Genomic DNA, 25,903 nt, shown 5'->3' with positions numbered 1-25,903 from the left:
TTTTTATGCTTCATATATTTTTGTTTATTAATTGCTATTTATTTTCCTGCTGCTCCTTTCTCTACAAGGCATAGCCTTCTCTTCAGGATATCCTTATTAAAACATAATGATGCCACCACAAGGTACGAACAGAAGAAATATTGGGTAGATAGAAAAAAATCATTACCAGACCAGATGTGTCTCCAGACATCACTAATGAATAAAATAATTGGTAGAAAACACGCATATGCACAGAAACATAAATATAGGCATGGGATATTTTTAAATAAAATGTTTTCTGGGAATGATTAGAAACTTTGGAAATCTTTCCAGAAGTGTTAGCCTTAGAAAGAGTGAAGAAGGGATGGAGCTTGCTACATATTATATTGTGCAGTAGTGTTTCCCAAGCAACCTTCCATGGAGTCCATATTCTGGGTAATGTGGTTAGATAAAGGTACCATGAAAACATTTCATACCCAGTCAAATCTTCCCTTTGAAAATAATAAATACAACATGATAGCTGTTACTTTATTATGTTTGATATTTTCAGTCTAATGTAGCCCCATTTTTTCCTATTTTGCTTCCAAATTCCCTTGCCCCCTTTCCTCCCAAGAATAGCATAGAATAATAGAATCAAAGTTACAGATTAAGCATCACAGAATGAGGCTTTCCTGCTTCTCCAAGTTTCAGAGTCTCTGGGCCTGGGTGCACCTGAATAAGAATGTCCTTTACCATATGCTTAGCCCCCCCCCCCCGCCACACACACACTTTGGGCATGGGGGTGGGGACATATAGGAAATGGAATTGGAAGAGGGACCCCCCCATCTTTCTTCTTGCATTACCAGTCAAAAATCCAGCTTCCTTTCCCTCTGTTGCATTCTTCACCTTTATTTGGGTAGCTGGGGCTCCTTGCAGCAGCTTCTCCAGGCACAAGAAGTGTGTCAAGTACACAAGTAGCAACAGCAGCACACCTCACCATACCATGGAAATGGGGCCTGACAAACACAATTGACTAAGAATTGACTGAACTCCATCTAGTTTCATTCCCAGGCCAATAAATTTCCTGGGGCTTACCCCAGGATTTCTACATTCATATTAACACCTCTAATCCCTACATTACAAATATAGACTTCAAATTAGTCTTCTAATGTTAACAAATAAAAGAAAAGCAGAAATATCATGTACTTAATGACATATGGCAGGCAGGTTAGGAGGAAAAAAGTAACTATGGCTATTATGGCACAGTAGACAGAGCAATAGGACTAAAATGAGGAAGACCTTAATTCAATGTGACCTCTGAAACTTGCTAGCTGTGTGACTCTGGGCAAGTCATTGTTTTAATTTCCTCAAGTGTAAAATGGAGATAATAATAGCACCTATCTCCTAAGGATGTTGTGAGAATCAAATGGGATGATATTTGTAAGGCACTTAGCATACTGCCTTGCATATAGTAAGTATTAAAAAATTCTGCCTTCTGTCCTACTTTGTTCCCCTCCTATGCTTTTCCTATTTTCCTGCCCTCCTACCCTCCTGCCCTTCTTCCTTCCTTCAACTACTATGACGATAACTGCTACTTCTTTCCCTTCAAAGGGTCTAGCAACATTTCTTCCTTCTCACTTGATAGGCATCAGAGAAGACACACAAGTTTGAGCCTTTTGTATGAACATTCAATTCTGAATCAGTAACCAACTAAAAGACTTTTTGTCACCACACAATAAGACCACAGGAAGCAGTCAGAGGAAGCTTCTGTATGCTTTGGAACAATGAGGGAAAGGGTCCCTTTATCGAGCTTCTCCAGAAAGAAGACAGATGAAGCCTCCACTTAGAGTGGCAGCAGGCAGAGAACATTGTGCATACACTAAGGCCTAGGCCTTCACTGTCCATTTCTCTCATTAAAATTATGATGATTGCTATTAAAGTAGCTAAAATGTACATATCTCTTTAATGTTTTACAATGTGATTTATAAAATCTTATTTGATTCTTAAAATATCCCTGTAAGGTAAGACTGAATACTTTTATTTTTCCTTTCTTGGATGTGGGAGCAGGTAGATGCAGTCACATTATTTAATTGATATAGTAAATCCCCAGTCTGGAAACCCCTCCCACCAACAGATGTCCATCAGCAATTCGTGTATGAGAATCAACCTGAAACACTAAGAGGTTAAACACCTTGCTATTAAATGAGGCAGCTAAGATAGGTCAGATGCCAGCCTGCTTGCTGTTGAAGCTGATCCTATATATGTATTATGTTATATACTATATAAGATACTATATACAATACTAAACTATATATGGTACTATGGTATGCCATACTATGCTACATTACTGTGCAGTATAGTATAGTACAATACATACAGTATAGTATAGTATAGTATATAGCCAGTTGACTCTTATAAAGGAAGAGCTGCAGTTACATCTCTCCATAGTCCTCCAACTTTTAGAGATGAAGAAATCGAGGCTACAAAAGGTTATGAGACTTTGGTAGCATCAATCACATAGTCAGTGTCAAATCAGGCATTTAAGTCCAAATCTCCTTGAATCCAAGTCCAGGGCTTGAGCCATTATAAATCATGGCCATGAGGGCAGGGGAAGAGGGAAATGGGATGAAGGGGAACATGTCCATTGCCCACAAAAAGCTCCTACTACTTTTTAAATTTCACCTAAGGCCTCATTTTATCTACACATGATTAGGCAATATTTTACCTTCTGCTGTAAGGCAATCCCTTAAGATTGAGGAATTAAGAAAGCCTTAGGTTACTAAGAAATAACCCTTTAAGTGAGGGAAAAAAAAGATTACCCATAAGTAAAAATCAAAACAGACCTTGAAATCTGAGTCCAAGCTAATTGTGCTGTCATCACCATCTGTAAGATTTCCTATTGTGCATGTGAGTCTATTGAATCACTCAGAATAATTCTGAAGAAGGAAGTAAAATCACAGAGCTCAAAATAAATTCTGGAGATGGATGTGACTGAGGACCAAAAAGAAAAACCACTAATTGTGCTGAATTCAGACCTCACCACCAGATCCCCAAATTCATCCATTTTGGAAAATAAGATGCTATGACTTCATTTTTCCTTCCACTTCACCAGCAAGAGCAAAACTCAGGCACAGAGTTTAAATAAAGAAGATCATGTTGAAAGGAGAATTAGCCGATCTCATTGGTGACTCTGGTTCACAAGAAGACTTACAGTTTTCAGACATGTTTTGCAGAGAAAAAAGTCACTTTTTCCACAGGGCTCTGGCAGATTTTTCATTAAAGTTTATTATGGTTTGGGCTTATTCATAACCCCATTAATTTATATGACTCACAATGTGCCATAGGAAAAAAAAAGGCAAGGATTGGCATTTGCTGGCAGAGAGAAAATTAGCTGCCTCTCTGCCCATGAATTTAACTCAGAAGCCCTTCTTAACTATTCCAGTAAGACTTTCTAAAGTCTTTATTGTCTATGTTATGTGAAAAGGAAAAAAAAAAAAAAACAACCACCACCACAGAATATTTTTCCCCCATATGCCCTTCAAATCTTTTTATACTCTGGTTATTTAGACTGGTTTCTCAAGACTCTAAGATATGTTGTCCAGGACTCAAGACAAATTTGCTAATATAGGACCTTAAAATGTACCATTAAGAGGGTCAGTTGGAGGAGGCATGTGTGAAAAGAGCTGGATGTCATAATTCTCTTCAAGTATTTGAAAGGCTATCACTTGAAGAGAAATTAAATGTATTCTCTTTGGCTTTCAAGGCTTGGACATCGGAAAGAAGTTGTGGAGAAACAGATTTAACTCTTTTTCACGCCAAAGGCTCTCTTCTTGTAGTAATCAATCCATTAAACTTTTATTAAGTCCCTACTATGTGCTAAGTAAACATTAGGGGCCATTTACTTAATTCTGGATCATTGCCTTCAACCTAACGATCTAGTCTTTTTTATCATCTAGAACCCTCTAAAGATAACTACCAGTTTCTCTTACAAGCACAACAGTTCATAGAGAAAAAAGAACTTGAATCAGAGGATATTGAAAGTAACAATACCTCCCAAGAATCAACCTATGAAACCTTAGTGATTTATAACACTGTCCTGGGCAAGTCTCTATCCAGGGCTGGTTGAGTTTGTTTCCCCAGAATAGTGTTCCACTATGTACACTTTTTATTCCTTCCAGAAACACATCTTTGCCTTTTCCTGGTTGGGCCGCTCTTTGGGATGGCGCCATGATGGGAGTCGACATCTGCCATAACAAGGATCAGAAAGTCTGGCCCAAGGAGCCCAAGGGCCAGGACATCTACCTGTGGCTGTTGGAGAAGTTCTACCGGTTCCTGGCTGGTAGAACCAACTCGACTTTCAACAAGGTTGTGCTGAAAAGGCTGTTTATGAGCCAGACCAACCACCCACCCCCTCCCCCCTGGCCCTGTCCGGAATGATCAATCTGCGGGGCAAGGAAAACAAGGCAGCTGTGGCTGTTGGGACTGTGAGCGATGATGTGAGGATCCAGGATGTCCCCAAGCTGAAGGTGTGTGCTCTTCGCTTTACTAGCAATTGCCTGGAATCGCATCCTCAAGGCTGATGGGAAGATCCTCACCTTTGACCAGCTGGCCATGAGCTCACCCAAGGGCAAGAGCACTGTCCTGCTTTCTGGTGCCCAGAAGGGTGAGGTATATAGGCATTTTGGGAAGACACCCGGCGTTCCCCACAGCCAAACCAAACCATATGTCCAGTCCAAGGGCTGAAAGTTCGAGTGTGCCAGGAGCCACCATGCCAGCCAAGGCTACAAAAAATAATTCCCCTCCTCCTTGTTACGTTAAAGATTTTTGGACAAAAAAAGAAAAAATAAAGTCACTTTCCTTGGTTGCTACTCTCTAACAGGGCTCTTGTTCACCGTCCTTTGTTGCTACTTTGTTTCCTGAGAGTTAGGTTGGACCTCAGTATCCATCTGGTCTGACCTGTGTACAAGAATCAATTGCACATGCCCAAAAAAGATTTATTTGTGCTTTATTTAAAGACCTCGAGTGAAGGATGAGAGACAGCTGGTGGATCACTGGATGGAGTAATGGGCCTGGAGTCAGGAAGACCTAAGATCAAATCCAGCCTCAGACACTTCCTAACTGTGTGTTGCTGGGAAGGCCACTTAACTTCTAATTGCCTGACAAAATGGACCCACTAGATCCATTGGAGAAGGAAAACGGCAAACCACTTGAGTACCTTTGCCAAGAAAAACCCAAATGCGTTCACCAAGAGTCAAATATGGTTGAAACAAGTGAGGAACAAAAATTTGAAGTTAAAATATTAACTAGTTACAGGAAATATCACAATCAACCCCAAATTAAAAGATAAGCTAGAAAACACAGTATTTCCAATGTTTCCTAAGCAGAGTAAAATAAAGCAAAAACATCAGCTCCCTCATTTTGGACAGTCTCACTGTGCAAGGTATTGTTCAAGTATTGTTCAATACTACCTTTTGGGCCACTATTTCACTCTATTGACTGATATGGAGCCAACAGTCCTGCAAACTCTTCAAATCTTTTTTAAAAAGAAATATTGCCTACATATGTCTTCTGCATCCTGCAGATTGGAAACTTATGATTTTTTAACCCATGTATGAAGGTTCACATTTATCGTTATTGAATTTTATCTCATTAAGTCTGGGACAGCATTCTAGCATTTGGGCATCCTTTGGAATCTGGACTCTGTTAGCAGTTTTGCTGGGTATCTTCACCCTTCTTTCTGTCATCTCTGATGTGGTGAAAATACCATAAGTGCTTTGATTCAATTTACTGATTAAAAAACAAAACAAACAAACAAAAAACACATTGAGTACTAGAGGGACTGAAACAAATCCCTGGAACATGCCCCTAAAAATCTTGACCTTGGTACAGATTTCATTGTTCCTTTGGATCCAGTCACCCAAGTTGTTTCAGATTTCTATCATAGACTAAGATAGGATGAGGTGTGCTATCAAATGGTTTGCTAAAAACAACAAACAAAGAAAAAGAAACAAAAGACCTATGTACAGTAGTGCATACCATCCTCATTACAAAAACAAATGTAGGGTCAGCTAGGTGGCACAGTGGATAAAGCACTGGCCCTGGATTCAGGAGTTCCTGAGTTCAAATCTGGCCTTAGACACTTGACACTTACTGGCTGTGTGACCCTGGGCAAGTTGCTTAACCCCCATTGCCTCACACACACACACACACACACAAAAAAATAAATAAATATTTAAAAACAAACAAACAAACAAAAAACAAATGTGGTTTGCCTGGCAGAATTTGTTTTGGATGAAGCTGGGCTAAATTTTGATGATTGCTTTTTGATATTTTAGCTGATATATGAATCAGAAAAAGAAATAAGCTCAAGATGGTTTGATTTTGTTAGAGTAACAGTCAAGTAATGGTGTTTCTACAGACACTAAGTTATACTCAGAATGAGAACAGATGAACCTGTATTAAGTTTATTTCCCAATCTGTAGTTAGTTTTCTGAAAATTGAGTATTGCATGTCATATTCACACCTTTCATTGTCATCTTCTTTCTTAAAAAAAGAAATACAGTGATTTCTAAGAATGAGTATCACTCCAAAAAATTGTGAAACTGTAGCTCTTAAAGATCACATTTTCCATATCTGTTAGAGATATTGCAATGGCTTTTGGTGTGGAAAGTCAAGCATTTCTTTTTGAAAATTATTTTTAATTTTATTTCCAGTTCCATACCTCCGCCTTTTGTCATACCCACCCCTACTCACTGAAGAGATAAGAAATATAATACTCATTACAAATATCAAGTCATGTAAAAGTTATTTCCACATTATCCATGTCCCTCTCCCCAAAATAATTAAAAACAAGGAAAAGAAAGATTAAAAAAAATGTTTTAATCTGCAGTCCATCATTTCTCTATCGGGGTTGTATAGCTTTTCTTCATGTCAAGCCCTTTGGAATTATGGTTTATTATCAGATTTACTAAATTTTTTTCACAGTTGATTGTCTTTACAATAGTTTTAATCTATACAATGTAAGAAATTGGTATATGCTTAGTTTCTGCCTGACTATTCAGTTTTCCTAGCAAATCTTTTTGTATCAAATAATGAGTTATTGCCCCAGTAGCTGAGATATTTGTGTTGATCAAATACTAGGTATTATGCTCATTTACTTTTCTATTTTGTGACTTTAATTGTTTCCATTGATTAAACATCCTATTTTATATTCAATAGCAAATTATTTTGATAATTAAGCTGTCTGGCATAGTTTGAAAACTGGCATTGCTAGGTGTCCTTCCTTAACATTTTTTCATTAATTCCCTTGATATTCTTTTGTTCCTTCAGATAAAGTGTTTCAAGGATCATCTAAACCTACATTGACAAAATAAACATATTAATGTAAACATATGATTAGAATGCACTTAAAGGAAATAACTTTGGTGGTTCTGTGGAAGATAGATTTGAATTAGGAGATGCTTGCAGCAGAGAGACAAGTTAGAATACTGTCACAATGGTCTTCTTGAGACTCCTGAACTAGTGTCCACTGTGTTAGTGGAAGAGGTATACAAAAGATATTATAGGAAAATTTCATCCTAATGGGGCAAGAATGATACAAGTGTCCTCTCAGAACCTTAGTGTCATCAAAGATTCTCAATTACTCAAATAAGAAAGACTATCTGGGAGTTATTTTAATGATCATAAAAGAAGAAAAGAAAGTGAGGGAGAAATATGCTAACAAAGAAAAGGGGAATAACTGGATAGTAATCAAATCATAGAATCAGGGATTGCACTATAAAACAAAGAAGATATTATTGAAATAGTCAATAAATCTATATTTTGCATAAAGTGAACTTAGATAAGTAATTGATTTAAATGCTTAACCTATTTATAATAAAAGAATACCTAAATATGTAAAGAAAAAATGAGTTATAGGAGAAAATAAAGAGTAAAACTAGAAGTGAGAAAATCTCAATGTACCTACTGCAAAACTAGAAAAACTAGGGAAAAAATCTAGCAAAAAATAAACAAGAAAATATTAAGGATTTGAAATATATATACATACATGCATATGTATTCATATATATACACATACATATATGTTTATATACACACATATACATAAGTATGTATGTACATGTATGTGTGTATGTGAAAATTAAGGAAATTATTAGAAATAATTGAACCCTGGAATAGGCTAGGCTCAGGAAATGCAGTAGTAAATGACACTAGTAATGTAGTGTTTGATAAACCCAAAGATTCCAGCTTCTGGGATAGGAACTCAGTATTTGACAAAAACTGCTGGGAAAACTGGAAGATAGTATGACAGAAATTAGGCATAAACCAACATCTTACACCTTATACTAAAATAAGGTCAAAATGGATACAAGATTTAGACATAAGAGGTGATACCATAGGTAAATTAGGAGAGAAAGGAATAGTCTACCTATCAGATCTTTGGAAAGGAAAACAGTTTTTGACCAAACAAGAGATAGAGTATATTATAAAATGCAAAGTGGATGATTTTGATTACATTAAATTAAAAAATTTTTGTACAAACAGAAGCAATGCATCGAAAATTAGAAGGGAGGCAGAAAGCTGGGAAACAATTTTTGAGGCCAGTACTTCTGATAAAGGCCTCATCTCTAAAATATATAGGGAACTAAATCAAATTTATAAGAGCCCAAGTCATTCCCCAATTGAGAAATGGTCAAAGGATATGAACAGGCAGTTTTCTGATGAAGAAACCAAAACTATCTATTCCCATATGAAAAAATGCTCTAAATCTCTAATGATTAGAGAGATGCAAATAAAAACAACTCTGAGGTACCACCTGACACCTATCAGATTGGCTAAAATGACAAAAAAGGAAAATAATAAATGTTGGAGAAGCTGTGGGAAAATTGGAACACTAATGCATTGTTGGTTGAGCTGTGAACTGATCCAACCATTCTGGAGAGCAATTTGGAATTATGCCCAAAGGGCGATAAAGCTGTGCATACCTTTTGACCCAGCAATACCACTTTGGGGTCTTTTTCCCAAAGAGATCCTGGAAGGGGGAAAGGAACCCACATGTACAAAAATATTTATAGCTGCTCTTTATGTGGTGGCAAAGAATTGGAAGTTGAGGGGGTGCCCATCAATTGGGAAATGGCTAGACGAGTTGTGGTATATGAAGACAATGGAATACTATTGTGCTATAAGAAACGATTAGTAGGAGGAGTTCAGAGAAACCTGGAGGGTCTTGCATGGGCTGATGATGAGTGAGATGAACAGAACTAGAAGAACATTGTACACAGTAACATCAACATTGAGTGTTGATCTACTGTGATGGACTATATTCTTCTCACTAATGCAATGGCACAGAAGAGTTCCAGGGAACTCGTGATGGGAGAGGATCTCCAAATCCAGGAAAAAAAAAAAAAAAGAACTGCGGAGTATAGATGCTAAATGAACCATACTATTTCTTTTGTTTTTGATGCTTTTTTTTTCTATTTTGAGGTTTTCCATCATTGCTCTGATTTTTTTCTCTTATAACATGACTAATGCAGAAATTGGATTAATGTTATTATGTGTGTGTATATATATATATATATATATATATATATATATATATATATATATATATATATATATATATATATATAACCTATATCAGATTGCCTGCTGTCTAGGGGAGCGGAGCGGGGAGAGAGGGGAGGGAGGGAGAAAAATCTGAAATTGTAAAGCTTGTATAAACAAAGGTTGAGGACAATCTTTACATGTAACAGAAAAAATATACCTTATTAATTTTAAAAAAAGTCATGGAAACAGAAAAAAAAAAAGAAAGAATTGAACCCAACTATATGCCAATGAAACCCATACCTTAAATGAAACAAGTGAATATATACAATAAAATTAAAAAGCTGATTAATAGAAAAGGAAATAGAAAATTTAAACATCTCAATGTCAGAAAAATAAAATCCCAAAGAGGAAAAAAAAAAAGGTGAGATGGATTTACAAGGAAATTCTACCCAACAATCTGAGACAATGATAGTGGATAAAACATTGGTCCTGGAGTCAGAAAGACCTGAGTTCAAAGCCAAAGTCTTTCATTTATTAATTGTATAAATCTGGGACAGGAATATTAAAATAAATTTGAAAGACTGAAAAATTAGTAGAAAAGGTGAGGCAGAGCATAGCATAAACAATAGATCTGGAAAACATATTGAGGAGATTTAAAATTTTTGGATTCTCTGAAATTCATGTCAAAAGAAAGAGTCTAAATATTCTATTTCTTTCTTAAATTAAATTATTGATTTATACATATATAAAATTCTGAACTTTAAAAAAATAAACAAGTATTTTCATAAGAATAGGTTAAATGGGGTAATTGTACATGAAATTACAGATCTATTATGTAAAACTTGCTGTTCCTTTTAACTTTCCATCCTACTTCAACATATTTCACAACTTTATAAAAGAAATTGCTCAGATTTCTTAGAACCAGAAGAAAAGTATAAACTAAAACAATCCACTGGTCCCCTCTTGAAAGATATCCTCAAATAAAAACTCTTAAGACTATTGTGGTCCAAATATAGAACTCCCAAGTCAAGGAAAAATACTGAAAGAAGTCAGAAAGAAAGAATTTAAGCACTAAGAAGCCATAGTCAGGACTGTAAAAGATTCAGCAGTTACCACATTAAAGAAATGGGGAATTTGAATGTGATGTTCAAGAAGCCAAAAACAAAGAAACAACAACAAAAGACTACCACCCAGATTAATTTATTTTTCTAGTAAAATCATTTTATTTTTTCCCAAAAAAGTAACACTTTGTACATAAATTTTGACTTCAAGATTACAATATAGGGGCAGCTAGGTGGCACAGTGGATAGAGCACTGGCCCTGGAGTCAGAAGTACCTGAGTTCAAATCCGGCCTCAGACACTTAACACTTACTAGCTGTGTGACCCTGGGCAAGTCACTTAATGCCCATTGCCTCACTTAAAAAAAAAAAAAAAAGAAAAAAAAATCCAATGAGAAAACAGAAGTAGCTTCTTGGGGAGTTTAAGTGAATGTACTTTCTTAAAAATTTGAAAAAAAAAATCCTCCACGATGGTGTCCCATTTTTAAGGCCCGGCAGATGTAGGATAAGCAAACATAAACCCATCAGATTTTTAAGTCTGCAGCTTATTAGATGAAGGAGAATATCTGGGACTAAGTGTACAAAGGACCAAGGACACAGATTTTTCCAAAACAGATACTTCAATCAGCCGCAACAATAAAGCCATGTGGATTGTCAAGTTTATTTTGATCAAATTACCAAGAAAATTTACAGGCATAGAGGATACAAAATTGAATTGAAAATTGAACATATAATGTAAGCAAAGAATAAAAATATTCCAATGACAATGCTGCCATACTACAGAGCTCAGGAAACAGTTCTTAATTTACCCACAATTGATGCTCAGTTGGAGCATCTTCCACCACCTACAAGACTAGACAAATTATGTTCTTGCTTGGTTTCCTTGTCCAACTAGAGATGGCTGAGAGAGCTAATTTCACGGTTTTGAGAAGTATGAGCAATATATCCCAGACCAATAGGATATGTGTCATTTCAGAATTGTTCTCTCTGTGACACTGACCAAAAAGGACTCTTCTTCCTTTTCGGGTACCAATGTCAGGATGATGGCTTCACAGTGACAGTTTGGGAAGGACAAATAAGATGACCACTAGTTACCAACTAGCCAGTGAGGAGAACATAGAAAGTAAAGGATGGCAAAGTGCACTAACCAATACTTCTTACTACACTCATCATTGTGCTACAGAGATACCAGGCTGGCCATAGGGCTTGCCCTCAGAAATAGGCAGCAGTGTGGGGCCATGTCAATTCCCCTCAAATCAAAATTTTAAAACAATACTTTTTCATTTAAGATAAAGCTGTAGTGTATGGCAATGCCTTACCCCATTCTTGAGCAGCTGCTGAGCTGAGAACAAGCAAAACCCAAGTCAAATTATTAGACTGCTGCGGGGGCAACTAGATGGTGCAGTGGATAAAGCACTGGCCCTGGATTCAGGAGGACCTGAGTTCAAAGCCAGCCTCAGACACTTGACACTTACTAGCTGTGTGACCCTGGGCAAGTCACTTAACCCTCATTGTCCTGCCAAAAAAAAAAAAAGTATTAGACTGCTGGCTACAAACTTCCTGGGTGGAGATAAAGCCTAATAATCACCCAAATGAGGGAAAATGAGAAACAGCAGTACTTGGTTCATATAAGAGAGGATTAGTTTAATGACTTGAAATTAGGATCACTCTGACCCTGAGTCTGTTGCTGCTGAATTTCTCCACCTATAGTACCATTTCCATACAGTCTGATGTGGCAGCAAGAAATCTCCGGAGTTTCTGGTTGGATGTGAAGGTCTATGGACCAAATGGCCACAAACACTGTTGCTGGACAAGAGAATCCTCTCATTTCCAAGGTCCTTTCCCAAGGAACCTCAGTAGACTGGATGAAAAATCCCTTCTGTGAATTCTGGGTTTGGACCCCAAAGGGGAAAATGAGTCCTAGGACCCAGTCATTTTCAGAGCCTCTCTTTACTGTGCTTACCAGACACCTGCGGCTGTTTGGACTAGAAACACATCTCCCCCAGGGACCAATGTAAAAATTTGCAAATCACCATTCATAAAAGCAATAATTTGTGAATATTTTTATTCCAGTACAGGCAGTGTCGTAGCATTAATTTTGTTTTGTTTTTTCCTTACTCACAAGTGCCTAGCTTATAAAGGAACACACAGAGGGAGCTTGAAAGAATTGTGGTCAAAGAAAACCACCTGACTGCCAGGGAGCCTGCTGGGTCCTGCAGTTAGTGAATAAACCATGTCTATCCCCGGAGAGCAGAGTAGACTGAACAATATTTCTGTGAATTATTTTGCAGAGTCATTGTAACCCTTCTTAGATTCTATTAACTCAAAATGTCTTCTTATGGCTTCTGTGATGCACAGCCTTTATAATGATACCAGGGGCCAGGATGTTCAGATCTTTCTGTAGGGCCTGCTGCAGGTTTTCATCTGTTTGATCAAATAACTCTACGTAAACTTTCTGAAGAATATAGGAACTGCAAAACTGGATCAACTCATGGTGCATTTTATTAAAAATCAAAGTCTTCTAGTCTGTAGTGCTAGTAAAGTTCCTCCCCAATCAGCTGTGCATAGACATGTCCCCACTGAGCTCATCACCCACCTTTCCAGGAACCACCAGTCATCCACAACCTCTGGCAAATACAGAGAACCAGCCCAAGATGAACCTACTCAGAAAAGCTGAATATAATTCAACAGAGGGAAAATAGACCTTTCATGAACTAAAGGACTTCCACATTTTCCTGAGGAAAAGAATAAAGTGGGGCAGAAATTTTGACATATGAAAAAAGGAGTCAAGAGAAGCACAAAAAAGGTAAACATGAGAAAGCAATCATAATGGATAAAAGAGAATGAAATCTATATTTTATATGAAAAGATACCTATCCTCTTAAAATTTTATCATCGTAAGAAGTCATAGAGAGAATCTAATAAGACAGCCTTTTTCTGTGACCTGGAATTCAGTCCTAGGATTGATTCTGATAGGTTTTGATCATTTTAAAAGAAGAATGGAAAGAATGGAGAAGAGGAGCACATTGGATAAGGGAGGGGGGAAAAGAGAATTAAAGGAAAATATTATCTCACATAAATAGGGATTACGTTTAGTAGTCTAATGTTTTATTGACCATGGTATCAGGAAGGTGATGTCATGACTTGCAGTGAATTGGATTTAAGTGAAGGAGGGCTGTGTAAAGTCAACAGCCTTACTCTCTCCTCCAGAACCATCTGGGTCCAGTGGCAAGACATGCGTCAGGACAACTAGAGATGGCCCCATATGTTTGAGACAATCAGGTTTAAGTGACTTGCCCAGGGTCACACAGCTAGCAAGTGTCAAGTGTCTGAGGCTGGATTTGAACGCAGGTCTTCCTGACTACAAGGACAGCTCTCTATCAACTTTGCCACCTATCTGCCCTATAGTAATCTATACGATAAGGAAGAAAGAGTGGGGAGAATGATATTTGAGCCTCTGAATCATTGGAAATGGTCAAAGGATGTAAGAATAAACACACATGTGCACACAAACACAAAATTGGTATGGAAATATGTTTCATTCAACAGGGAAGAGGGTTGAAAAAGGGATTGAGGGGAAAGAGAGAGTATATGAGGAAAGATAAATTAAGGGAGGGATCAGTCAGAAGCAAAAAAAGAAAAAATATAAGATAAGGGGGAAAAGAGAAAAAAGTATAAGAGAAAGGTATAGATAATATGCAATCAGTGATCATATCTCTGATCTAAATTCTTAAAATGTTAAGTGAATTATAGGAAGCAATACAAAATAAAACTAATAGTGAGGGAATCTAAATTTTCCTCTCTCGAGGATTAGAATAACAACCAAAAATAAAATAAAATTTAAAAAGATATGAAGGACCTGAATGAAATTTTAGAAAATTTAGGTAGGATAGACATCTGGAGAGTTTTGAATGGGATTAGAAATTAGTATACCTATTTCTCAACTGCACATGAAACCATCATAAAAATTGACCATGTATTAAGGCACAAAAACCCCACAAACAAAAGCAGAATAATTAAATGCTTCTTTTACTAGCAATAATAGAATAAACCATATTCAATAAAGAGCCTTTGAAACAAAAATTTAATAATTAATTGAAAACTAAATAATTTCTTACTAAAGAATGAGTGTTCAAAGAACAAGTCATATAAACAATCAATAATTTCATTAAATATAATAACAACATTGAGACAACATAACATTTTTAGGAGTGTTGCCAAAGTAAGATGTAGAGAAATTTTTATCTTTCTAAACACTCGCATCAACAAAAGAAAGAATGATCAAGTCAATAAATTGGACATGTGATTTAAAATATAAAACTAGAAAATCAACAAAATTAACCTCCTAAATAAGCACCAACATAAAATGACTAAAAATCTAATGAGAATTTAACAAAATTAAGAGAGGAAAAAGGAAGAAAGGAAGGAAGGAAGGAAGGAAGGAAGGAAGGAAGGAAGGAAGGAAGGAAGGAAGGAAGGAAGGAAGGAAGGAAGGAAGGAAGGAAGGAAGGAAATGGATTAATAACTAAAACTAGGAAATTTTAGGGGAAAACAATAAAATCATTCAGTCATTTGAGTAAAACAATGATAAAAACAAATTACTAGTATCAAAAAAGAAAAAAAAACACCAGTAAAGAAGAAAAGAAAAATTATTTGAAGCTATTTCATTCAACTATATGACAATAAATCCAACAACCTAAATAAAAGGGATAAATATCTACAAAAAACACAAGTTGCCCAGATTAACACAAGATAAACTTGAATACTTAAATCATCATATTTTAGAAAACAAATTGAAAATATCATAAATTAACTCCCCTTCTCCCAAAAAAAATAACACTCTGGACCAGATAGATTTTACAAGTGAATTTGACCAAACATTTAAAGAATAATTAAATCCAATACTATATGAACTCTGAAAAAATTACAAAGGAAGAGGTCTTACCAAATATCTTCTATGATAAAAATGTGTCCTGATAACTAAACCAAAGAAAGTTTTTTTTAAAAAAATAAGAAAAATATAGACCAATGTTTTTAATGAATATTGAGGAAGAAAATTAAAAATAAATAAGGAGACTACAGAAACTTATCACAAAGACAATACACTAGTGGCTTGCTATATTTGTGGTTAGAAATGTAGAGCTGGTTCAATATTAGGAAGACTACAAAATTAATTGACCATATTAATAACAAAAATACAACACGAAGCAGTATTTTATCAATAGATGCAGAAAAAGCTTTTGACAAGATACAGCCCCCATTCCTTTTTAATAAACACACACACACACAAACACAGAGGAAAGCACAGGATTAAGTGGAGTTGTCCTTCAAATGTAAATGGTATCTATTTAAAATCAAGACACAGCTTTATCTCTAATGGGGATGAGCTAATTAGATCAGCAGTAACACAGGATTCTCATTATTATGATTATTATTCAATATAGTGCTAGAAATACTAGCTATAGCTCATATGACAAGAAAAAGAAATAGAAGAATTAAGCATAGAAAAGGAACAAAATTATCACTCTTTGCAGATGATATGATGGTTTTCTTAAATAACCTTTGGAGAGGCAACTAAAAAACTTATTTGAACAATTAATAATTTCAGCAAAGTAATAGGATATAAAATGAACTCATGCAACAAACCACATCCAGCAGGAAGAAATGAAAAGACAAATAAAATAATTATAGACAGTTTATAATACTTAGGAGTCTGTTTGATGAGACACACCAGGTCTGAACGGGGTGTGCCAAGATACACAGGATATGAACATGATCCTAAATACTCTTTACACAAATAAAGATTGGCATAAATATTTGGAGAAATATTGATTACTTGTGGACTGGCTGAGCCAATATAATAAAAATTACGATGCTACATAAATTAATTTAGGTATTCAGGACCATTCCAAATTATCAAAGAATTACTTTAGAGGGTTAGAAGAGATAATAAGAAATATCATCTAGATGAGCAAAAGGTCAAAAATATCAGGGGAATTAGTGAGGAGGGGATGGAAGGAAGAGAGACTAGCAGTCAGTCATTGGTCTTGAAAATGAAGGACTAACAACAATAGTTGAACTGGGAGGTACCACATTTTTTAGCTTAACTAGTAAATGGGTTTGAGAAAATAGGGAATAGGGTCAATTACAGAGGAGAATCAATTATTGAATCCTATAGTATAATTTTATTTTCCTCAATATCTAAAAACATGGTTGTTTTTCCTTAGTTTTTGAAGAGGACCAATGAAATCAAGGGATGAAGTATTCACTTGTGCATGAATTGAATATAAGTGAGGCAGAGTTACACAAAGTTGGTGCCCTCACTCTCTCTTCCAGAATTATCAAAGTCCAGTGGCAAGACAAAAGTCAACATGACTAGTGATGGCATGGGATGCAATGAGTGACTCTGACATCTTTGATGTCTGACAAAGCTCTAAGTGCTCTACAACACTCACTTTAATCTCCTTCATGGCCATTGGAACAAATTGTTTGCATCCACCCATTTTTCCAGGAAAAGTCTTCACATGTTTGGGGTGTCATCCCCTTAACTTACCAACAAATTTAAGGCCCATTGGTTACCCTCAGCCTGGTTTAGCTCATCTGTCAAAATGGCTTGTGAGTGTGGCTTCTGAGCATGTTACAACATTTTTTTCCCCTTTTTTGTTTGTTTTTAATAGTAGTTTATTTTATTTTTTTCCAATTACAGGAAAAGATAGTTTTCAATATTCATTTTTGTAAGATTTTGAGCTCCATTTTTCCTCCCTCCCTTCTTTCCTTCCCCCTCCCAAAGTCAGTAAGCAATCTGATATAGGTTATACATTACAATCATGTTAAACATATTTCCACATTAGTCATGTTGTGAGAGAAGAATCAGAACAAAAGGGCATAATATCATCTACTGATGACTGAAGGAGACTAAGGACTGTTCAAACAGGTAGGAGAACCAAGAGGAGGTGAAATGAGTGCAGATAAAAGAAGATCCAGGATTTAGAGGGTAATCAAAGATATAAAATGATGCCGAAAAGTGAAGAAAGAGGACTGAAAAGAAATCATTGGATCTGTTGATTAAAGAGCACTGGTAATTTTGAAAGGAAGCATTTCCATTGAAATATGAGTTTTGAAGGTGGACTTTAAGAGTTGTGAGGGTGGTTAGAAGAGGGTTAGAGGATAGGAAGTTGAAATGTAAAAGATAGATGTTTTCTCAAGGACGTTGTCAGAGGAAAAATAAAACACGATAGCTAAAGAATGATCCTTACAGAACGAACGACTGAGGAAAAAGGATTGTGTCCTCTCAGCTATAAAGAAAGCAGTTGACATTTGAAAACAGTATTCATTTACTCAGTCACTGGATTTTCTTCACTGTATAAAGTAAGTTTGGAAAACAAAATGGCCATCTACCATGAGTTGATCTGACCATGAATGTGGAAAGCAGGATTAAAGGGAAGAAACAAAACCCCAATGGAGTATTTTCCCAGCTTGGGCCACATGGAAGTGGCACCAATAGGAGAGAGAACATTTGTTATTAATCATAATTTTCCAGAGTGCATACATGTTCAGATCATATCCTAAACATTTGCCTTTTAAATCTAGAGAGATAAAGATATGTATATGGAAATGAGTCAAAAAAGCATCATGGGGGTATTGATGCAGTTTTTGCCCAAGGGCATCTTGGTACTGAATGTGCTGAGGCTGCTCTTATTAGCTTTGCCAGGATTTGAAGTTGTTTGGTGTGTGCGAGCACACACACACACACACACACACACACACACACACACACACACACACACACACACACTCTACAGGGAACATGTTTCTTGTGGTCTCCACCACACTCCCTCCAGTCCCCTCAGCTCGTACGGAGACATTAGAGATAAAGGGTTATAATTGTTTTTCTTTTCTTTCTTCTCTGCTTCTTTTGGAATCTTTAAATTTCCTATTCTGTACTTATTTTTCTGTAAGTTGGTGTCAATGATCCTAAAGACTGAAAGCCAAGATGAGTGGTCTAGGTCTAGCATATTTATTTTTGCTTTCTCCTTTTTTGAATTGAATATTACCTATATTAATTTTATTACTCTTTTTAAGGAAGGGTGCTCTTTTATGGTTTTTTTACATTTTTAAATTTTGCAGAAATCCATTAAAATGCTGTCTTGTTTTTTCTCCCAGTGTTGTTTTTAAAATATTTTTTCTTTGTTTACAAAATAAAGTTACCAATATCTTTATATGTGTGTGTGTGTGTGTATAATGTATATTTCCCAATTGACTCATCTGTCTCCTTCTCCTTGTAATTAACCTTTAAAACAATACAAATAGGAGAAGAAGGAAATCTTAAGCAAAACTTAACCACATATTTTAAAAATCTGACATTATATACAATATTCTCCATACTAGTCCTATACCTAAGAAAAGATGAAGGAAAAGTTCTTTCTGGTGTCTCTTCTTTGATCTTTATAATTACATAGCATTCAGTTAAAATTGTTTGGTTGCATTGTTGTAATGATTTTATATGTGCTGTTTTTCTGATTCTATATCCTTTCCTGTACTAGTTATGTAAATCCTGCCATGTATCTCCATATATAATTTTTATAACATGGTAAAATTCCATTGCATCCATGTTTTGCAACTTTTTTGACCTCCTTAAGCTAAATGCCTGGAAGCAGCATCTCTAAGTCAAAAAGTGTGGACATTTTAGTAATTGTTTTAGCATAATTCCAAATTATTTTCCAGAAAAAAACATGATTCTACAAATAGGACATTGGGGTAGCCATCTTTTTACAAGTCCTCCAACATCATAACTATCTTTTCACCTTTGTCAATTTGTGGGCTGCAAGATGAAATCTTAGAGTTGTTCTGATTTGTATTTCTCTGTATGGATTTGGAACAATGTCTTTTGGTTGTGTTTATATGTTTATATATATGTGTGTTTACATATAAAAATATATACATACACACATACATATATAAATATAAATTTATGTCATATTAAATTAAAAACAGACACATACATATATACATGCACACATACTTGCATACAATACACATATGTATGTGTATGCATGTGTGTACATGTAGATACATATGCATACATGATGTAACCCCAGTCTCAGAACCTTTCCTTTTTGGAGAGATCAATGTTCCATGGCTGTGCGAGGAATGGGGTAGAGTTGTTGAAAGCACAAGAGAGAATAACATGGTTCTACAATGGACACATTTAGTGATTTTTTTCTTTTCTTTTTCTTTCTTACCTTTTCTTTTTTTCTTCTTTTCTTTTTTTGGTAGGGCAATGAGGGTTAAGTGACTTGTCCAGGGTCATACAGCTAGTAAGTCTCTAGTGTCTGACGCCAGATTTGAACTCAGATCTTCCTGAATCCAGGGCTGGTACTTTATCCACTGTGCCACCATGCTTCCCCCAAATTTAGCAATTATTAAAGAAAATCCATTTATTCAAATTGGAAGCAAAACCGAAATCAGGCAAGGCATACATAGAAGAATATATACTAGACAATACAGAGTGGAGAAGCTCTCCCACTGAGGAGGGGTACCTTAGTTCAATTAAGAGAGAGAAAGTCCTCAATCTTTTCCCAAGTCTCCAGTGCAGTAAGATGGGGATAGGGACAAGAGACTACCAGATCCTCTTCTGTCTCTTTCTTGCCAGAGTGTTTTCCTTCAACAGCCTGAAATGTAGTGGGTAGCTTTCATTTTCTCTCTTGAATTTGAAATCCAGAAGCATTTAAAATGCAGAGACTCAAAAAACTCCTTAAATTTTACAATGTTTGAAGTGACTTAAAGAATTCAAAGCAACCCTGGAGACTGAAGAGAGAGAAGGTCTCTTTCTGTGGCCAACTCTACCCCAGCCCTCACACAAGACAGGGTATCCATCTTTACAAAGAAGGAGAGTCCCATACCAATAGGTTTTGAAATTAAGTCTACATTCATATCTTGGGGAGCAGATCTTCAACAGAGATATTTGATATAAATATATTTCCCAGTATACAGTTGTCCTTCTTATCTTAGTTGTATTAATTTTTCTTATGGAAAAAAAGCATTCTAATATCATTCAATGTAGGTGATATATTTTCTCTTTTGCAATCACCCCTAATACTAGTTCGGATAAAAATTCACTACATGACCGTTATTGTGAAATTTTGTGGATCTGTTTCTCTTCTATTTTTTTAAATGATGGTTTTTAATTTTAAAAAACTGTGCATAATTGTTTTGAGTTTAATTTCTTAATTGAGTTTTAATTTAATATGGCATATGGTGTAGGTTATTGCTTTAAACCTAATTTCTGCCATGCATATTTCAAGTTTCCCCTTCAATTCTTATGAAGTAAGGAATTCTTGCCCAGGTAAATGAATGTTTTCAGGTTTATTATACACTAGGTCATTGAATTCAACATGATCTAACTTATGCTTGTCTAGTCTATTTTATCCAACTCCTATACTCTCCCTCCCCCTCCAAGTAGAAAGTCTTAATGATTACTACCTTATAATATAGTTCAGATGAGGAAATACTATTTTCCATTCATTTGTATTTTTTCATTATTTCCTTTCATATATTATCTCTTTTGTTCCTCTAAGTTGTTATTATTTAACAAGTTTTTAAAGTATTCCTTAGGTAGTTTGATTGGTGTAGCATTCATTCTGTAAATTAATGCTATTTTAACTCTTATTTATATTATGTTGGCATGGCTCAGTTATGAGCAATGAATATGCCTTCAATCATGAAGTGATTATTTTGTTTCCTTAAGGAGAATTTTGTAATTGCTGCCATATAAACATAACATGCTAGAAGTAGATTAACTCCCAGATATTTTAAGTATTTTCTAATTGTTTTAAATGGAACTTCAATTTTTATCATTCCATCCTGGATTTTTAAATTGCTCCATGGAAATGGCATTGTTTTTTGGAGATTTGTGTTGTAATCTCCTACTTTACCTAAGTGATTGTCTCAGTTTATTTGCTAATCATCTAGGATTTCCTAAAGAAATCATAAAAGCAAATAGGAATGATTTATTTTCTTCTTTACATATCTTTACACCTTCATTTATTCATTTATTTTGCAGCTTTATTTTTTTCCACTGTCTTGTTACCATTGCTAACATTGCTAGAACTATGTCAAACAGTGGTGTATAAAAAAAAGCATATTTGCTTTACTCTTATGTACTAGGAAAGTGTCCATTTTCCCCTTGAATATAATTCTAGCTTTTGTTTTTAGATAGTTTTTATCATATTAAGAAATCCTTATATTACTAGGCTTTGTATAAATGAATAAATGCATAAATGAATGCTATGGTTTTTCAAATAATCTCTCTGTTTTATGTTTTTTGTTCTTACTGTATTTTACTCATGTTAAACTGTTATTGCATACCTAATTTTTAAAAAAATCTTCTAAAAGTGAATTTTGGGGGGGCTAGGTTACTGTAATTTTTAGGATTTCATTTCAAACTTTATAAAAATCATATTTATCAATGATATTGCCTAATACTACTCTTTATCATTCTCTCATTTAGTTGTGAAAATTGTATTTGTTTCATAAAATGTTTTCTTTCCCAATTTGTTGAAAATTTTGTGTATTATAGATATTCATTGTTTAAATTTTTGAGAGTTTTTGCTTTTTTGGTTTTTGGTTTTGTAAATCAATCTGGAGTTGTTTGCTTTTTTCCCCTTTGGGAGTTTTTAAAACCTATTTTAATTTCCTTTTCTGAAATTGGATTATGATTTTAAATTTTCTTCTGTTCATTTGTACATTTATTGCTTTGTAGAGAACACTATTTCTTTTGAATTCTCAATTTTGTTGACATATAACTGCATAGCATGCTGGTTTTGAGAATTATTTTCATTTCTTGTTTTGTGATTTCACCTTATTTTCTCTTTTGATAATTTGATTTCTTCCCTTTTTTCTAAGCAAATTTACTAAAGGTTTGCATGTTTTATTAATCTTTCAAAGAAACCAGCTTTCAGCTTTATCAGTCATGTAGTCTTTTTTTTGTCTGTTATGCCTCTAATGCTCAATATTTGATCTTTTCTATTTATTTGGGATTTGTTCATTGGCTTTCTAATTGTTTAATTGCATGTTCCATTCATTAATTCAATTTTTTTCTAATGTTTTAGTGTATAGTTTCAGCAATGTGATTTTCCCTGAGCAATGATTTAGCTCTATCCTCTACATTTTGGTTCATTGTCTTATAATTGTTATTGCCAGTCATTTTCATTATTTGCTTCTTTCAATGGTACTTTGATCCAATCATTGTTTGGAATTTTATGATTTAGTCTCCTCTCCTATCTATGTCCTTTGTGTTCCCTGTATCGACTATCATTTTATTGCATTATCATCTATAAAGAATGAATGTAATATTCCCACTTTTAAAAAATTATACAATAGAGAAAAGGGACTAAAGTTCAAAATGAAATGACCAAGGCTCAAGTCTTGACCTGTTACTGGTTGTGTGACACTGGGCAAGACATTTCACCTGTCTCGGCCTCAGTTTCCTCATTATGTGAAACAAAGGAGCTAGACGAAAACACTTCTAATATTGCCTTTTGATTCCTCTAAACACCATGCCATTTTAAATCAGTATATAGTCAGAAAACAAATGTTCATTTTTCAGTATTACCCATCGCCATGTCCACACAAAAGCAAACACCATGTCCTCTGGGAAAAGATCACATCCTTTCTAATGAATCTGCGGCACTGATGACATTCAATAAACGTTTATTCATAGTACAGCTTTCCATGCCAGATATTCCAAAAGACCCCAGAGCCCCAACTCATCACTTCCTAGAACCTGGACTGGCCCTTCTTTTCTCCTTTATTATTCACCACATAGCTCATCCCAAAGGACTCTGGGGAAATGGGAAAGACTTCCAGATGGACCTATTTTAATATTTGTTTTCCTTTAAGGAAGAAGACTTGGTGAGAAATCTAACGCAGCACCTTCTACCCCAGATGGGTCGCAAACATCCTTTGTCCATATGCTTGTGGCTATTTTGACTTTTCTCCAGGAGGTCAACAGCAGGTCAGGTTTGGAGTTGGCAGTTTCTGCATCATGCTGTAGAAACAGGCTTGCAGACCAGCCCCTCAGTCCCATCCCCACCCGGACCTGTGGACTCCACATAAAGGACGAAATGGCCCAATTGGAGCCAAGTTCAATCTTCCCAATGAAAATATCAAAAGATGCCATTAAAGATTGAATATAAAAATATGTCATGCAGATCTATTTTTAATGTTGTACTTATTCCCTGCCTCATTTTCTCACTCCCCATAGCTGTAGACTCATATTCACTATTGGATGTTCAAAGTGCAGTGTTCAGAAGCTATCTTGATTTCATTGTGGCATGGGGAAATGGTGACCTATAGTTTATAACCTTGCTGAAAAAATGGTCACTTGGTGCCTAAATACACACACACACACACACACACACACACACACACACACACACACACTCTTCTATCTTCCCAGAAATCCTAAAATATTTTATCATCATAGTATATCTATATAAAAGAAATGGGGAAATGGTACTGAATTTGGATCAAGGGACATGTATTTCAACCTCAGCTTTTATCAATTGCTATCTATGTGGGGTTGAACTCCATAGCCTTGGGGTCTGCTCCAGCTCTAAATGTATGATCCTCTAAATGTTAAACATCCAGTCTTGTCATGTGAGTAATGTTATTTCCTTAAGCTTAAAAATAAATGCTGCTTTCATGGGCTACAAGAGCTAAATGAACTACATCCCAAAATAGCTAAAGAGGAATTGTGGACTGAGGGGGAAGTTTCAGGAGAAAAACATGGCTTCTGATGATTGTCTTTTCTTGCCAAGAATGAATTATCTCCTATTATTAAAACAAACTGCAAGTATATCCCAAGTTCAGAATGACCTCAGTCATTTATGTTATCACTGACAACAAGTCTTTAATCTTGGGCACAGGAGATTTCTCCCAGGCCACCCAAATCCAGTGGGATGTAGTTCCTCTATCTTTGGTATGCCTAATATGATGGAACTATATACACATAGCTTGAGTTGGAGTAATGAAACCTTGACTGAAAGTACTTAGAAGCATTGAAGTTAAAGTTGGTCATTTGGATCCAAAAGAAGGGAAAGAGAAACTTCACTGACTGCTACCTCCTCTCCAAGATGGAAAGTCAAAACTCATCTACTGATGGATTTGGTGGGTGCTTTCCTCTAAGTGTTCTGATTGTTCTGAAAGTGGATAGACAGAAAGACTTGGAGTTCTGGCAAGTGACTCAGGGCAGCCATGCTGCCTCAACACTCAGGATTTGGTCTCCCACAAAGTCTTGGCTAGCATCCCCAATGAGTAAAACTACTGAAGTTATTTTTCTATGTTTTTTCTTTTTTCAATATTTATTATTTTCTAATTTTTTACATTAATTTTTTAAAATTTAGGTTTTGGGGGCAGCTAGATGACACAGTGCATAAAGCTCCAGCCCTGGATTCAGGAGGACCTGAGTTCAAATCCAAGCTCAGACACTTGACACTTACTAGCTGTGTGACCCTGGACAAGTCACTTAACCCTCATTGCCTTGAAAAGAAGAAAAAAATTAAGTTTTGATTTTTGATTCACCTTCATATGCTTTTCACACTTACTGCAAAGAAATAAAATGTGATATCAATTACACATGTGAAGTTGTGTAAAACACAATTCCATGTTAGCCTTGTTATAAAAAAAAGAAAAATAGAGTTTAAAAAATCATGCTTCAATATGCACTCAGACTCATCAGTTCATTCTCTGGAGGTCAATAGCATTTTTCATCATAAATCCTTCAGAATTATCTTGGATTATCACATTAATCAGAGTAACTAAGCCACTCACAGTTGATTATTGTTATTGTATGTTGTTGAATATTAATGTTATTGTATACTGTTTTCCTGCTTCTGCTCACTTCACTTTCCATCAGTTTATATGTCTTGAGAAACTATCCTGCTCATTATTTCTTACAGCACAATAGGATTCCATTATAATCATACACCACAACTTCTTCAACCATTCCCCAATTGATGGGCATCCCCTCAGTTTCTAATTCTTTGCTACCACAAAAAAAAAGAGCTGCTACAAATATTTTTGTTCAAATTTGGCCTTTTCTCTTTTCTTTGATTTGTTTGTGATATTGACCTATTAGTGATATTGTTGGATCAAAGGATATGCACAGTTTTATAGCCCTTTGGGCATAGTTCCAAACTGCTCCCCAGAATGTTTGGATCAGTTCGCAACTCTACCACTGGCAATTAGTAACCCCATTTTTCCACATTAGCTTTGATATTTGTCATTTTCCTTTTCTAACATATTAGCCACTCTGATACATGTCAGATGGAACCTCAGA

The sequence above is a fragment of the Dromiciops gliroides genome, chromosome 6 (assembly GCF_019393635.1).
Source record: "Dromiciops gliroides isolate mDroGli1 chromosome 6, mDroGli1.pri, whole genome shotgun sequence".
Classification (NCBI taxonomy): Eukaryota; Metazoa; Chordata; class Mammalia; order Microbiotheria; family Microbiotheriidae; genus Dromiciops; species Dromiciops gliroides.
This window is presented reverse-complemented; position numbering follows the sequence as displayed.